At 45.2% G+C, this 12,289-nt stretch overlaps 1 protein-coding gene across 15 annotated transcripts in view; it reads left to right on the top strand.

Annotated features, from left to right (window-relative positions):
- DHX40 (DEAH-box helicase 40) overlaps positions 1 to 12,289 on the top strand; it is a 1,529,377-nt gene that overhangs the window by 775,580 nt on the left and 741,508 nt on the right. The window lies entirely within an intron of this gene.

The following is a 12,289-nucleotide window of genomic DNA, read 5'->3' as shown; positions in this document are numbered from 1 at the left end:
TCCTTCTTTATTTGTATTTTGGGTTTTATATAGAGCAAACCTAGCTCCAAAGCAACAGCACACTGTACATGTCGCGAGGGTAACATATGATGTAAGTGGTTTAGAAATGTGACGTGGGGTGCTCGGGCCAGACAGGTGGCATGTGATGCAGGATTGCAAACAGCCTCTGTGGCACTTAGGTATTAACTGAAGAGTATGGTCTTGTGTTCATCCTGAACTGCAAGAGCGTTGGCGCGATCCAGCTTGTCACCAGGATGGTGTTGCATTAGGCAGGTCTATAGCAAGTAAAGACCTGCTCCCTGTTTTTTATCTTCCTCAACGGTTTATAACTGAAGCTGGGTGATTCCGCGATCACAGCCCACCTCCATTATCCACACCTCTTGCTTTGTCCTGCAATCCTTTTCTTTGCATGGACCCATGCAGCACCTTGAGGTAATTCCCACCCTTTTTTCCTCCTTCATTCTTTCTTTAATTCTTCTCGCCTCCATCCCTTTTTTTATGCGTGTGGTTTTCCTACTCCATGATGAAGTAAAAAGGCTTCTCTACGTATTCCTCGTGTGACTGCAGTTTTGTGGTCTCCAACACTCACACACTCTGTCTCCAGAGCCTTGGGAAGGAGCACGGTTGGGACTCTTGTCTTTATTGTGGCACCCTATTAGTGGGGGACACTGGCAGGTGTCTTAGCGCTGGGAAAAGGTCTTCTATTTAGCAGCACCTTGTAATTTCAAGGAATTCATCAAAGGAAAGAAACAATGCAAGGTCAGTGATTTCATTTTCAGTGCTTCCTGGCCTGGCAACCTCTTTGTGAGACTTGTCGGTTGTTGGAGGTACCTTGTGGTTCTAGTGCTACAGGGTAAAACCCAGTGGTCCACTTCAAGTGAATAATTTGAATACTGGGGGCATCCCTGAAAGCCATTTCCTTTGGGTGAAACCATAAAGATCTGAGGTGCATTGAGGGGCTAAACGTTGAAGGTAGGAGCAGTAGCTTCCTTCCCCTCCTTGGCGGACTGCTGGAGCAGTTCACCCAACCCCATCCTCTCTGCTTGTAGAGGTAAGCCTTTGGGCTATTATTAAGTCATCCGTCGCTGAAATACTACGTGCTACTTCTCACCATCAGATAATCTGCACGTACATAACGTGATTTGCCTTTAGCTATTCACCTGCTGATCAGGTGCTGTGGTTGTGGAATCCCAACCCGAAATCATCCGCACCTTCAAACAGTGAGGTTAGCAGTTCTAAGATGGCCGCTGTGAGAATTGCCATATTTGGAAAGTGAAAAAGCTGCCACTGCATCAGATTGGCCAGCCTTTACCTCTTAGCCTATTGCGTAACACCGGCAGGCGTAATCCCGCCCCCAACAAAAGCACACAACAAGGCTCCTGACTGAGCCTGACGGAGCGTGTCAAGCGAGGAGCGCACGTCTCAGAGCCAGCTTCAGCTCTGCTCTACATCCTTAGTAACCCCATCATCTGTTGTCACCCTTCCACATACACCCATTGTACCAGACTGAGCCCAAGGATTCATAGCCAGCTCGAAAGACCGTTGTCAGCTGATCATCGCACTGCATACCGAACTTCTTATTACTAACACAGTGAGACTTTGATCAATACTGCACTGCCCCTTTGACTGGCATCTTGTGTGCACCTGCACTTCTCCCAGTAACTTACGCCTCATACTTATGTGCCTAATCGTTCAGTGCTACCCGCATACGAAGGCCTACGCTTCACATGCCACTGACCGCTGCATCCCGTACCTCTTGATCTGCTCCTCCATAGCCTTGGCTAAAAGCCTACCCGTCTAATAGGGTCTCCTTAACGTGCATTACGCTCTATTGTTATCAATACCCCATCCTACTAAGCATACTGTTGTCGCTGTGTTTCTATAAGCTCTTGTCTGCGGCTAACCCTACTACGCCTCATTGTACACCTGCGAAGGCGAGCTATAATTCAATGATTTCACTGACGTAATGATTTATTGTTTACGTTTGTTTAAGTTGCCTATTGCTGCTTTTAACGTGTGCCAACTATGCCTGCACCTACTGGAATGTTACGATTCTAAGATACTAGAAAACATTCCTGCCCCACCTCTAGTGTGACTTTGCAAATGACCTCCATGCTGTCCACTACTATGTTGCTTCTAGTAGCCCCGCTAACTAGCACTTGCTATACAGCTGTTACACTGGCATTACCCCCAAAGTTTCCAAGTGCCTTTGCTGCTTTCAACTGGATATGCTAACTGCTACCACGCGGTCTATCACAGTGTACAACACACCAACCTTTGCGCTGTTCTTAGCCTATCCTGAGTCAATACGAGCTAATTGGTTTGTCACGCACTACTGCACGGCTGATTTAAAAGGCTCCACATTGGCCCGAGCCAGACCTGAAAAAGGACCTCCGACTCCTACAGCCTACCAAAACTACTGTTGGCCAAGCCCTTCCGCCAACCTCCCCAGGAAAATACCTACCCACTAGCCAAATGTATAGGAATCCACACCACTCAAGCCCAAAGCCTTACTTCACTACATTACTCACTAATACTAGTTCCAAGTATAGTTGGGTCATGCCAAGCTGCAGTCGTAAACCAGTATCATTAGCGCTCCTTAGCGTCTTCCTAGCCATGACTCTAGCAGCCCTCACTCCTAAGATTAAGCAGCTGTCTATATCCTCCGGTCAAATACTGCTCTCGACCAGCTGTAAACCACGCTCACTGTATAATACTACAGCCACCTTAGCCCGCTCCTGCGACCAGAGAAACGTCAGACTTAGTCAGGACAAAAACTACCCTCCACATCAAAAGTTCAAGCTAGCTTCCCATCTAGTGAACACCTTAAACCTAACTAGCACCAATGATCAAATACAGCACAGGACTAATTGTAAATCGCTCCCACTGGACATCAAACAGCCACTTCCGTCCGCACCTACAACCAGAGGAACAACAGATTAGAGTCAGGACAAAAATGTATTCACTACATCAAAATTACAAACTAGCATCCTATGCAGTGAACAACTTGCACAATTTAAACCTAACTAGTACCAATGACACCAACCTAGCTCCTAAAATCACTAATACCCACAGGACCCAAACTAAAAGAAATAATTTTGCCTAGACCTAGGCCTAATCTTACACCAAACGTAACCAAGTCTAAACTATCTAACAATAAAGCTTGCAACCCTTCCCCACAAATTAAAGGCGCCCTAATTAATGCTAGATCAATCCCGGCCCATGCCTTGGACATATCTGATCTCATTACAACAAACAACCTTGACTTTATTGCCATAACTGAAACCTGGCTGCAACCAGCAGCAGGCCCAGCACTCGCCCTTGCCCTACCAGACGGCTATGCAATTATCAGAAAGGACAGAGCCAACACTTAGGGAGGAGGCATCGCCTTCATCTCCAAATCCAACCTTGACATCAGAGAAATGCCCAACATCCCCTTCTCATCAGGAGAACACTTGTCCACTAAAATTACGATCTCGGCCGCAACGTCACTTAACTTGCACCTTATCTATAGGCCGCCAGGTCTCATCTCCTCGTTTGACGGACCCGGCTTCTCTGGTCTCTACCTACAATCAAGTGATGGAAACAGCCCTAAACGCAGTGTCCCCTTTGGGCAACTGTAAAGCTAAACCCAAAGCTCATCTAAACCAGTGGTTCACCCCTGAACTTAAAGACTTACGCTGCAAAAAAAGAAACGCTGAAAATAATTGGAGGAAAAACCACTCAATTATTAACAAACAACAATTCACCTCTCTAGCCTCTAATTACAAAAAAGCCTCCCATCAGGCTAAAAGTTATGCGTACAACCTTCGCATAGAAAACGCCAACTCTAGCTCTAAAGAGCTCTTCTCAGTCCTAAGAGAACAAAGACAAAGCCTGGTGTGAAAACATTCAAAAGGCTCTTATGGATAAAATCATGTCACTCCGCTCAAAATTAACAATAAAAGGCTGAAACTTAACCCATCTCAGAAGCACACCATCGAACCCTCCCCTCCTAAACCATTCCCAAAGTTTGAGTTTTCCTCTATCATGATAGAGGATACAACCAAAATCATGAAAGGTCTCAAACCTTCACGATGTCAAGGTGACGTATGCCCGGCGACCCCGAATCAAAGATTGTGCTGACAACCTGGCACCTTTCATTACCTCACTTAAAAACAACTAATTTGTCTCGAATGTACCTGACAACCTCAAGGAAGCTTGGGTGATGCCACTTCTGAAAAAAACAACCCTAGATCCAAATGTACCTACGAATTACCAGCCTATCACGAGGGTACCGTTCCTGCTAAAAACTCTGGACAGGGTAGCATATGTCCAGATTAAAAAATACTTAGAAACGCACCACTTGCTGGGCCTCTGGCAATCCGGTGTCCGCCCCGGCCATGGCACGGAAACAGCGCTTGTAGACCTAAAGCACCAATGGATCGGATCAGGGACCGAGGTGATCTAACCATCCTCCTTCTCCTGGACCTGTCGGCAGCATTTGACCTTGTTAATCACAATATCTTATGCCGTCACCTAGCAATGCCCACTTCTCCTATAATGCCATAGCATGGATCAAATAATTCTTGTCAAATCGCACGATGAGAGTCTTCTCCGCTGCTGCTGCAGCTAACCCCACCACAGTTACCTGCGGAGTACCTCAGGGCTCATGCGTGCCACCTACCATGTACAACACATTTACTAAATCTCTCTTTGATAAACTGGACAATTTGGGTGTGACATACACAAACTATGCTGATGACACCCAAATACTAATTCCCATCACGGGGGACTACACAAATGCCCTAAATGCCATCTATCACATGATCCAAGCGTGGGTGGCCCAGAATTAATTATGTCATAATGACGATAAGACGGAGATCCTCATCATGGGCAGCCAAGCTAAACTCAAAAATCTCTCACCACTGTACCAATCCTTTAACATTGATGGAAATCGCATCACAACTGCCAAAGAGGTTAAGACGCTGGGAGTCAATCTCGACTCCTCCCTCACCCTAGCACGGCAAGTCAACGCCATTACCTCGGCATCTGCATATACAGCTAAACTCATCACAGCTTGCAGACCATATCTCACAGAAGAGAACCGTATCACATTGGCAAGAGCACTAATCCTCTCCAGGATATATTATTGCAACACTATCTTCGCAGACTCTTCAACTAAAAATATCATGAAACTCCAAATCATGCAGAACAGCGCTATTAGAGCAGCACTAAATATCCCCAAATCAGACCATATCTCCACCTTCAGAAGAAACATTCACTGGTTACCAGTGAAGGACCGGATCAAATTCAAAGTACTCCCGCTAGCACACAGCTTCATAACAAAAAATCAAACTGACCGACCTACCCGCGCCACCTATCTCGGGCATTTAACTAAGCCCGAATATAAAAGACAAACATCAGGGGGCTCAAGCTTCCCTGTCATGGCAGCTAACTATTGGAATACCTTGCCACTGGCTATAAGATTCGATCCCTCTTTACTGTCATTCCGCAAAAAAGCTAAAAATCTGTCTCTTCACACAGGACATCTAGCGACGCTCTCCCCTGTATACACCTATACCTTGCATCTCCTGTAACCAAATTCTTGAGTTTGCGTTATAGGTGATCTGCATAACCTGTAACCATATTCTTAAGCTGGCTAAAGCATGTAACCAGTTTCTTAAGCCTGCAACCTCTATAACCATATTTATAAGCATGCATTATTTACAACCTGCATTACTGTTACCAAATTCTTAAGCCTGTTGTACATGTAACCATATTCTTAAGCCAGCTAAAACATGTAACCAGTTTCTTATAAAAATGTAACCAGTTTCTTAAGCCTGTAACCTCTATAACCATATTCATAAGCATGTACTATTTATGACCTGCATTACTGTAACCCAGTTCTTAAACCTGTTGTACATGTAGCCAAATCTTAAGATGTTTATCACGGAATGCGCCCAGTTGCCTGACGGTTAGGTGCACAATAAAAATGTAATAATAAATTAATAAATAATAAACAGTCCACAAGGATCATCAAGGCTAGACGATACTAAGCTAAATCGGCTACTGTCACTGCTCAGGGTCCCCTGCAAGGGATAAACTAAATACCAGAGGCTCCCCTGACAAAGAGGGCTAAAACCAAACGGCTTGTATGAGTTCCGGTGACAAGGACTAATATCGGCATTGTCCTGAGGCACAGCTGGGAATTCGGATGCTCATTTGTTGGGATCTTGGCCCTCCCCACCAAGTGCATCCTTGAGGTGGGAACACTTCACCCCACTGGTGTAATAGTCAGCAGTGACTGCGATGTTGCTGCCTCCAACCCTATGCCTTACACTGTTAAGATGGATTTCCAAAATCAGCCCTGGTGGGAGGATTTGGGGAGGGCACCCTATTATAGTGAACAGGGAAGACACTGAGAGGTTAGCCAAAACCCAGTCAAGGAGAGGTAGTAGAGCAGTCAAGGCGTAGTCTCAGGAAGGGTGTCAGAGAGGTTTAGGTCTACAATGAGTCCACACAGAGCAACACCAGATTTTTTTCAAATAAGACTGTACGTATACAAAAATACAATTATTTATTAGGCCTTTAGTTTAGTTTATACGCTAAGCAGATACAAATCACAGTTAAGTTTTGTCACACACAATCCTTATAAAACATATAGCTACATTCACAAATGGGAGAAATACAGTTCCATGTGACTCAATTACCAGTGCAATACAGGTAAGTTTCAGATGCAGGGAAAATAGGTAGAACTCTGTAGAATCAACACTAATTTATATGAATTCCAACCCTAAGATGGTTTTGAGTCTTTTGCCCAAATGTCACCAGCTCCAAAGTATATGCTTGTTTGTTTTGTTTGTTTTGTTTGTGGTAAGGTCTTATCGAATAGCAGGGCATGTAATTATGATTAATGCAGGAGTTCCAAAGTTAAATAAAGGTTCAAGCAAACTCAACCCAACACACTAGGATAGGCCTAAGGGAGGATCCTTAACCCAGATTCCACAACCAAAGGTCAGGTCAGAGTGATTTAGGGTCAGGACTTTATGCCCAATGTAACTCTATGGAAAACAGTGAGAGAAAGCATCAGCAAAGTAGACTTACCCCCTGGCTTCTGGAATTGCATCTGGCAGAACTTGGTAAGAGCTGCAAAAAACAGCTATAATGACATGCACAATCCTTCTTGAGGATTGTGACCCATGGCCAGGGGAATTGCAAATCCCCAATTGAGGCAAATGATTCAGATGAGGAGTGGATTTCTCACTTCTCACAGATTTTCAGGAACAGGGAGATGTGACCATAAACCCAATATTAGCACACCATGAAAAACCATTGGCAAGAATATTAGATGCCCTTGTTATACCCTGTGAGGTAGGACCTGCCTCAGTTGTGCAAGCTGGACCATTCGTAACCTCACTCTTTACAGAGGACATGATATGTAAATCTATCAACCACTTGGCAAATGGCAAAGCCCCCGGTCCAAATATGATGCCAGCTGGAGTTTTTAACTTCTCATACGACTGGTGGGTCCATCTTTTCAAAGTGTTTTTCTTCTATTCTTAGGATGCATGGGGCCTCATTACAACCCAGGCGTTAAGTTCCCTACTTTACCACCATGGTGTAAACTCTGTTTACACCATGGTGGATGGCGGATTTACCGTCCCATTTCAAGGTGAGTGGGGCGGTAAATCCCCATTTACCCTTCCCCATTCCGATTTTTGCCCCATAGGGCATAATGGGAGTGGGGAAGGCGCTAATTATGGCACCGTAAATTACGGTGCCGTAATTAGCACCAAGGCGGGTTAGCGCCTTGCATTTTAACGCCTGCTAAAAGCAGGCATTAAAATGGTAATCAGGCGTTAAGGGTTTAACGGCGCCGACGGCGCCGTTAAACCCTTAACGCCTGGGTTGTAATGAGGCCCATGGTGTATCCAACCTCATGGGCAAACTCCACTATTATACCCTTTTTATAAAAAAGGATCCACAAACGCGGTATTGTCTTACAGACGATCAGTCTAATTGAAATTTGCTATGAGATGTTTTCTTATATAATCCCGTAGTTTTTATGTTTTGGGTCCCTCTGCTTGGAATGTACTTTGGAATTCGCTTAAAGGTGCCACAGCAACCACTGATTTCAAGAAAAAGCTGAAGACCTTTCTCTTCAACCTCCCCGCTGACTGACTCCCTTGCCTGATCTTTGTTCAATGATGCCATTGGCTCCCGCAAACTGCCTAGGTATTTTGTTCTCCTAACCCTGTTCGTTTGTCATGTTTTTTGTGTGCCCTGAGGCCTTCAAGCCTGTGGCGCGGTATATAAAAAGTCTAATAAATAAATCAAATCCTGCAAAAATTGGATAGGTGAATAGAAGAAAATGCCACCCCAGACTGGCCGCAGGGTGGATTTAGGTCAGGGCTGTCCACCTTTGATCAGGTAGATCTTCTTTGGCACCTGTCTTATAAATATGTGATAGTTAAGAAGATGCCCATATATGCCGCTTTCCTTGAATTCTGCCTTCGATTTGGCAGTCAGGGAAAGGCTATGGGCCAAGCTGGCAAGTATGGGAATTAATAGATCTCTGCTCAACATTATCAGGACTCTTTATCTTAAGACCTCAGTACAAATCAGGTTTGGTCCTTGTGGCCAACTCATACGGAAAATATGAACAGGGAGAGAGGTCAAGCAGGTTTTCCTACTGGCACCAGTCTTTTCTGCTTGTATATAAACAATATGCCCAAATTCATCCAAAATGCCACAAAAGATGTTCCCTCAATTAATTGAAAGCCGGTGCCAATACTACTTTATGCGGATGATTCAGTCCTCCTAGCAACAAACCCTTAGAACACAACTTCTTGTAGTATCAACCTATTGCTTCCTAAACCACTAATCTAAGCCAAAAGTAATTTCAAAATCCCTGCTGGAAAATAAAGCCCTGTTTTAAGTTGGACAGCAAACTCATCGAGGTGGTTGAACGTTTTACATACTTGTGTGTTATTGTGTCAAATCTCTCCTGGAAAGCCTATGTGGAGTTAGTGACTAGAAAAGTGGCAATAGCAGGGCGATTAATCATTCATTTTGTGCGAAAACAGAGGGACAACTTTGGCTCTGAAATCGAGACGGTTTTTCGAGGGAAATTTGAAGGCTCTGTTGCTTACTGTGCTGAAGTATGGGGTTTAGACAAATCAGCGGCCCAAGTTGGCATATGCGAATGACAATTTTGGAAACAACTCTTCTACCTGCCAAAGAGTTTCCCATTGCCTGCCCTATATGCAGTTGTTGGCTTCCCTAAACAACAGAGAAGGGTGATAGACACTCCGGCCAGACGATCATAGAGCGGCGACCACAGGAACAGCCCTAGCACAGCTTCCCTTGGCGTAAGACATCTGAAAATACAGGGGCAATCTGAAGATCTGCCAAGTGCCAAGGCTCTACTCAGAACGACGGTGGCTACAGCGAGGTCGCCTAGGAGAGAGCTGGTCAGGTCACCGTTTGGTTCAGGAACACTTCCAAAGATCAGCAAGCATGGATTCTCGAGCAGGGGCTTGAGACTGGTTGTTCCCACCGGTCCATGGGTCGAAGCACCAACGAAGGCCTTCTTGAGATCAGGACCGAGGAGCAGTGCTTCACCCTTACAACACTGGAGTCGATGCTGGTCATCTGAAGGAGTTGTATTTGGATCATCAGCGGGTGCTCGTCTTTGTAGAAATCTTGGTTCCAATGATGATCTAGCGAACAGTCGGAGTTGTCTTCCTTTTATCCAAGATTCAGGCTGGGAACAAGCCCATTAATGGTAATGATCTGCACCATTCAAACAGCCTGTGGTTGTCTTTTTATGGACAACCACCAGTTATTACATCTGCCTAGCAACAAACCTTCAGGCACCATTGGATGTGGATTAGACTAGACTGTCCTAGCCCCTTCCTCTGGCTCACACACACAAAACACATTCGCCAGTTAAAGCAGTAGCTTTCCTCAGGAAAGGGATTTCCATATAAGTAAGCCATTTCCTGATCTGACAAGGCAGGAAGAAGCCCAAAGAATAATATGACCAGAGAACAAGCAAAATACCTTGTGGCACAGCCATCATGGGGTGCTGGCCACCCTTAGTAGCGATTTGCAGTAAATGCAACCATGCACGAGTGACACCTCACAAAAACGGTCAAGATATGACGGCTACGACCAGCTTGCTTAGGCATGTATGAAAAGTAACCAGAAACTCGTTATATAAAAAGATATAAGGATACCCAGTATCCTAACTGCACTTCACTGTAAGGTGGTGTGTGTAATTATAACAATACCAGAATTCCTGAAGAGAGACATGGTCTCTCAATACTGACAGTCTTGGGGACTAGTCAGTTTCCCCATAAGAATGAGCAAAACAGGCAAGGGAAGTAAAGCAGATGGTTTTACTTATGACCAACAATTCATGGCAGGGTTCCAAACAAGCAAAAATAATGGAGATCCCATAAAAATCTATGGTGGGAAACGTGCAGAAGAAAATATTTCCTAACACTCACCCTTGCAATATGTGGACCGGTGGCCATGGCATTCACAGTGGTAGCCGGTCTCCATAGAATCATGGATGTGGCTTGTCCCAACTCAGTCACTCAAACCGGCACATCAGTCTGTGGCAGAGGAAAGGTTTTTCACCCAATTTCAAAATCGAATGCACTCTGAGTCCATGAAAGCTTCTTTTGGGGATTTCTTTGCGGCAGTGTTGTCTGTGCCAGTGCTACCTCCTCCTCCCATTGCGTTAAATTCATTCCTGGATAATCCTGCTCCTTCCGTTTAACCATAATGCTCTCGCTCCTCTCCAAGAGGGCCTTTGCTTGCACCCTCTCCACCTGTTCCACATGCGTCTGTGGACTGAGGCGGGCCTCCTCTTCTATCAGGTGGTACGTACGATGACTCTCTGCACCTATGCGGGATACTGATGACGACATGCCCTTGTCGACGAGGACCTACTACGAGAGAGTTATAGGGTTGATGTAGTTGCTTAAAAAATACTGCTGCCCAACTTGCCGGAAGCAGAACCCAGTGTGCTTGGCAGGGCTTTGCCAATAAGACTCTCTGGTCTGAACGCTCCTTCCATAAGGAAGTCCTTGCTGAGGCCTGGCAGCTGTGGATAAATCCACACTCCCTGCAGCTAATAAACAAGTTGATAGATCTTAGTTACCAACCTTTTGGCCTCTGAGAAGGTATGCATGATTTCCTGTCCTCAGTCTTTATCCACTGTTGAGGCTACCACCACGTTGTATTCAAGGCCTTCGTCCTCTTCATCCTCAGTGTTTAGTGAGGAGGATAAAGCTGTGGGGAGCTTTGAAGGGGATTGGCAATAAGATCTACAGTAATTCTGGCCTCCATTTGCATCATGCGAATGTTGATGCTCTGCTCACAGCAGCAAACTTCAGACTGTAGAGGGAACTGTCAGAATTTGAGAAATTTCTCTCGGCAGAGAAGTTAGACTATTCAGGCAGGTGTCTCAGATACCAAGATCATCACTCGGGAGATTTAGGAATCCATAGCAAAATGTGTTGATAATATAGTTGGGGACACGATCTTAGGAGTCGATGTTTGCAGGCAGGCAGGCCTGGCCTGGCCTCATGCAATTAAGTTTACTTTCATATCGCCGCTGAAGAAGAGCTAAAAATAAAAGGCAGATAGTACACTGACGGGCAAAGTCGTTGTCAATTCAAACCAAAGCCCCTTCATATTCCATTGAGTGGTCCATACCAAGATTAACGCTCTTGCTCTTTCTTGAGGTTTTGAGGATCCCAAGATCACAAAGCAAGACAAGTGGATAGATCTCTAAGGCTTCCTAAGAAGAAGCAACAACGAACCAATGCTAGAGGGTTTTACTTAAAGCCATTCTCCTCCTTAGGGCCCTCCTCCATTCCTTCTGACAAATCCGACAAACAACTCTTGGGTCAGGTCTCTAACAGAGGTGGAGGGGGGTCAATTAGATCTACATGTAGAGGTATGTCAGACCATATCTTAAGGTCCTTCGGTATTGTTGGTAGCAACCCGGGGTTTCTGGCTCGACTTAACCACCAACTCTTCCATACCTTCTTCCCCTGGTGCTAATTCGGTATCCCTCTCTTTCAACATAGATTGATAAGTGCCATTAAGACAGCTACTCTTCAGGCGAGGGACTTTGGTGTCTGCGCTCGAGGTGCCATTCTGACCTGCGCTGCATCCTGGATCTTTTGAGACTCAATCTCCACTTCCCCACAGAGAAGTTCAAGAGGATCCTGCCTTTACAGATCTGGTTAGCCATTCAGATAGGAGATTGGTTTAGTGCAGTGGTTCT

The sequence above is a fragment of the Ambystoma mexicanum genome, chromosome 9 (assembly GCF_040938575.1).
Source record: "Ambystoma mexicanum isolate Mex_15411 chromosome 9, UKY_AmexF1_1, whole genome shotgun sequence".
Classification (NCBI taxonomy): domain Eukaryota; kingdom Metazoa; phylum Chordata; class Amphibia; order Caudata; family Ambystomatidae; genus Ambystoma; species Ambystoma mexicanum.
Note: the sequence above shows the minus strand (reverse complement) of the source record. Positions and strands in the feature narration are given on the sequence as shown.